This window comes from Delphinapterus leucas, chromosome X, assembly GCF_059928025.1.
Source record: "Delphinapterus leucas isolate spDelLeu-1000000601 "Yukka" chromosome X, BTC_Dleu_Yukka2, whole genome shotgun sequence".
In the NCBI taxonomy this organism is placed as follows: Eukaryota; Metazoa; Chordata; class Mammalia; order Artiodactyla; family Monodontidae; genus Delphinapterus; species Delphinapterus leucas.
Genome location: NC_143150.1, coordinates 64,930,778 through 64,935,693, shown reverse-complemented (window position 1 = coordinate 64,935,693; position 4,916 = coordinate 64,930,778). Strand labels below are relative to the sequence as shown.

The window sequence follows — 4,916 nt, the reverse complement described above, 5'->3', positions numbered from 1 at the left end:
CAGTTGCTGAAAACTTAGAACTAAAAATGTATCTTTGGTTCTATTCAAGTTTGTTCTCTCCATGAGCAGAGTATTACTGTGATCCCTGGATTGGAATTCCTTGAAATCATACTTACAGTAACACAATTTTGATACTTTATAGATAGCCACAAGTTAGGATACGTCAAAGTGGAAAGTGGGTCTAATTTTTTTTATCTTATTACTTTTGACCCTGTGACTAATATTTTCTTAAAATAGAGAGTGTGAAACAAAGAGATAGAGAAAAAAAATCTGGAAACTTCTGTTTACCTACTTTCTTTTCCCTTTTTCTTCCATTCATACTTTCTTCCAAAAGCCACACTCTAGTACAATTTACTTCAATTACTCCAGATCTTTTAGATTTTAAGTATTTGCAGCATTTTAAAAACTACATTGTATAGACCAACATAGTGTTGACAACGTTTTATTTTGCTAAGGAAATAGAATTTTAAAACACCGACAAAATACTATTCCCATGATTTCATAAAGGAAAGGCAATTTTTGTCGTGGGCACTCACTTTAAAATATCTTTTTATTTAAAAATCATTATAGATTAATAAAAAGTATTCCCCAAATTACAGAAAGATGCTGTATACCCTATAACCAATTCCCCCCAATGATAAAATCTTGCAAAACTATAATGCAATAGCAAAACGAGGAAACAAATATTGTTACAATCCACTGACTTTATTTAGAGCTCATCAGTTTTATGTGCTCTCATTTCTGTTTGTATAATTCTATGGAATTTTATCACAAGTGTAACTTTGTGTAACTACCACCATATTAACAGTATTAACAGTACTATCACTTTAAGGATCTTTTGTACTGTTGTCCTTTTATAAATGCAGCCACCCCTCCTCCCCATCTCTAACAACAGGAAATCACTAATCTGTTCTCAAGCTCTACACTTTTGCACGTTGAAAATGTTATATAAATTGAATGATACAGTATGTAATCTATTGGCACTGGGATCTTTCATACAGCATAATGTCTTTAAGATCCAGTCAAGTTCATGTATGTATCAATAGCTTGTCCCCATCTATTGTTTTTGTTCTGTTTTGCCAATTTTAAATACATTTTTATTTAAGACATTGCATTTTCCATTTACAATACAGTGCTTGTAAAGTGCAATGTTAGTTCCTTTCCCTGTGCACACATTCCATGTTCAAGTATCAAGAATGCCCAGTTTACTAAGCAGCTCAACTTTAAAACTGCCATGGAATTTGCTACAAATTTGGGTCCTTCAATGTTGTGTTGAGCAATGCTAAACCTATGCTAGGCTGGCTTAATCAACCTCTTCAATGGTGGGCCCAGAGGAGGCACCACCAGACGGAGGAGCTCCACCACCAGGGAAGCCCCTGGGCATTCCACCTGGCATTCCTCCTGGCATGCCTCCTGCACTCTGGTACAGCTTGGTAATGATGGCGTTGCAGACTTTTTCCAGCTCCTTCTGCTGATGTTCAAATTCTTCCTTCTCTGTAGTCTGGTTCTTATCAAGCCAGTTGATTATTTAATTACACTTATCAAGAATCTTCTGTTTGTCCTCATCATTAATCTTGCCTTGAAGTTTCTCACCCTCAGCAGTAGCTTTCATGTTGAAAGCATAGGATTCAAGAGAATTCTTTGAAGACACCTTATTCCGCTGCTTCTCATCTTCAGTTTTATACTTCTCTGCTTCCTGAACCATGCGTTCAATGTCTTCCTTGCTCAAACGGCCCTTGTCATTAGTGATGGTAATCTTGTTCTCTTTTCCTGTGCTCTTATCCACAGTAGAGACATTGAGGATGCCATTGACATCAATATCAAAAGTGACTTCAATCTGAGGAACACCACGGGGGGCAAGAGGTATGCCTGTGATTTCAAACTTGCCAAGCAGGTTGTTATCCTTGGTCATGGCACACTCACCTTCATAAACCTGAATGAGTACACCGGGCTGGTTGTCCGAGTAGGTTGTGAAGATCTGCGTCTGCTTGCTGGGAATGGTGGTGTTGTGCTTGATGAGGACAATCATGACTCCACCAGCAGTTTCAATTCCAAGGGAAAGAGGAGTGACATCCAACAGCAGCAAGTCTTGAATATTTTTAGATTTGACTCCAGATAAAATGGCTGCCTGGACAGCTGCACCATAAGCAAAAGCCTCATCAGGGTTGATGCTCTTATTAAGTTCTTTCCCATTGAAGAAGTCCTGTAGAAGTTTCTGAATTTTGGGGATGCGGGTTGAACCACCCACTAGGACAATATAATGGATCTGAGACTTGTCTAGTTTGGCATCCAGAAGGGCTTTCTCCACAGGGTCCAGTGTGCCACTGAACAGGTCAGCGTTCAGTTCTTCAAATCGGGCATGGGTAATTGAGGTATAGAAGTCAATTCCTTCATAGAGGGAATCAATCTCAATACTGGCCTGGGTGCTGGAAGAGAGAGTGCACTTAGCACGCTCAGAAGCAGTACGAAGGCGACGGACAGTCCTCTTGTTCTCACTGATGTCCTTCTTGTGCTTGCACTTGAATTCTGCAATAAAATGGTTGACCATCCGGTTGTCAAAGTCTTCTCCACCTAAGTGGGTATCTCCAGCTGTAGATTTGACCTCAAAGATTCCATCCTCAATAGTGAGGATTGACACATCAAAAGTGCCACCACATATATCAAAGATCAGCACATTTCTTTCTGCTCCAACCTTTTTGTCTAAGCTATAGGCAATAGCAGCAGCAGTTGGCTCACTGATAATTCTAAGTACATTGAGCCCAGCAATAGTTCCAGCATCTTTGGTAGCCTGACCCTGAGAATCATTAAAGTAAGCGGGTACTGTAACAACAGCATTGGTAACAGTCTTCCCAAGGTAGGCTTCTGCTATTTCCTTCATCTTTGTCAAAACCATGGATGACACCTCCTCTGGATAAAAACTTTTTGTCTCTCCCTTGTATTCTACTTGAACTTTAGGCCTGCCTGCATCATTCACCACCATGATGGGCCAATGCTTCATATCAGACTGGACAACAGCATCATTAAATCTTCGTCCAATGAGGCGTTTGGCATCAAAGTGTTGGTGGGATTCATTGCAACTTGGTTCTTTGCAGCATCACCGATCAATCGTTCAGTATCATTAAAGGCGACATAGCTTGGTGTAGTTCAGTTCCCCTGATCATTGGCAATTATTTACACATTTCTGTGCTGGAAGACACTCACACAAGAATGGGTGGTGCCAAGATCAATGCCAACTGCAGGTCCCTTAGACATGGTTGCTGGAGCGCAGGCCCGGGTCCACTGAAGGAGAAAACAGCAACCTATAGAGCTGCCGCTGCGTTCAGCGAGAAACCCCATCTATTGTTGAGTATGGATGTACCATGTACCACAGTTTATTTAACTACTCACCTATTGAAATATATTTTGGTATTTTTTCAGTTTGGAGCTACTACAGATGAAGCTACTATAAACATTTGTGTAACGCTTTCATTTATCTGAGATAAACGCTGAAGAATGCATTTGCTGCATCATAAGGTAGTTGTAGGTTTAGTTTTTTATTTGTTTATTTCTTTCTTTCCTTGCTTGATTTTGTTTTTAAATTCCCTTTCATTCCTGAAGGATATTTTGCTAGATATAAAATTTACAGTTGACAATTCTTTTATTTCAGTACTTGAGAAGCATTGTGCCACTTCTTTCTGGCCTTCATGACTTTACTTGAGAAATCTGTTGTCAATAGAATTTGTGTTTCCATATAGGTAATGCATTATTTCTCTCGGGTTGATTTCAAGATATATATATTTTTATCTTTGGTTTTCAGAATTTAATTCTGATGTGTCTTGGCATATATTTATTTTAGTTTATCCTATTTAGGGTTTTCTAAGCTTCTTGGGTCTCTATGTTTATGATTTTTGCTAAGTTAAAGAAGTTTTCAGCCATTTGTTCTTTGAATATTTTTATTCCATTCTCTGATGCTGATGATATTACTGTTACCTCTTTCATTGTATTCCCATAGGTCCTCTAGACTCTTTTTATTCTCACTTTGTTTTTTCTCTGTTATTAACATTGGGTAAATTCTATCGATCTGTCCTTAAATTCACTGATTTTATTCTCTGTCATTTCCAATCTACCATTAATCTCATCTGGTGATTTTTTCAAATTCAGTTACCTTATTTTCTATTTTTATAATTTACCTTTGGTATTTTTATATCTTCTATTTCTTTGCTGAAATTTCCTTTTTTTTCATTTGTTTCAAATGTGTTCCTGATTGCTCACAGAAAACACCTTTTTGGAAAGATGAATTAAAATCCTTGTCAGATAATTCCAACATCTGTCATGTAAGTATTGACATTTCTTGCCTTTTCTTGTTCAAGTTGTGATTGTCCTGGTTCTTAATAAAATGAATGATTTCTATTGTATCCTAGGCATTTTGGGTATTTTGTCTTGAGACTTAGGATTTTGTTTAAACTTTTTAGCAGGGAGTCATCCTAATTAGGTGTAGCACACAGATCTGGGGAGGGGTTAGAAATTGTTACCTGCTGTGCTCCACTGTTACAACCCTATAAAAATATGTAGTGCTGACTCACACCATCTCATTGAAAATGTGTGAGTTGTAAGCTCTGTCCCCCTGCCTAAACCAGAAATAATAGTAGTGGAAGAATTATATCACTTAGCCCACATCTCGCAGCCTGATCCACCTTGTTGATGCTGGATGGTAATGAAGGTTCAGCTCCCAACTAGGCTCTGCTGACAGAGTGGGGTGCATGGAATGGAGTGCCAACTAGCCCCTCTTAAAACCACTTTATTCACTTTCATTGTTGCTGAATGTAGGTGAAGACTCGTCTCCCTTTGGTACCCTGCTGAAACAGGGTGGAGTGAGAAAGCAGAGTGCCAACTAGCCTGCCTCACCTCTGTAAGTCTTGTTGTTGTTGGCTGGTGTG

General features: G+C 38.7%; 1 pseudogene; it reads right to left on the bottom strand.

Annotated features, from left to right (window-relative positions):
- Window positions 1–1,228: 1,228 nt before the first annotated feature.
- On the bottom strand, window positions 1,229–3,267 carry LOC111178267 (heat shock cognate 71 kDa protein pseudogene; annotated as a pseudogene).
- Between the last annotated feature and the right edge of the window lie 1,649 nt (window positions 3,268–4,916).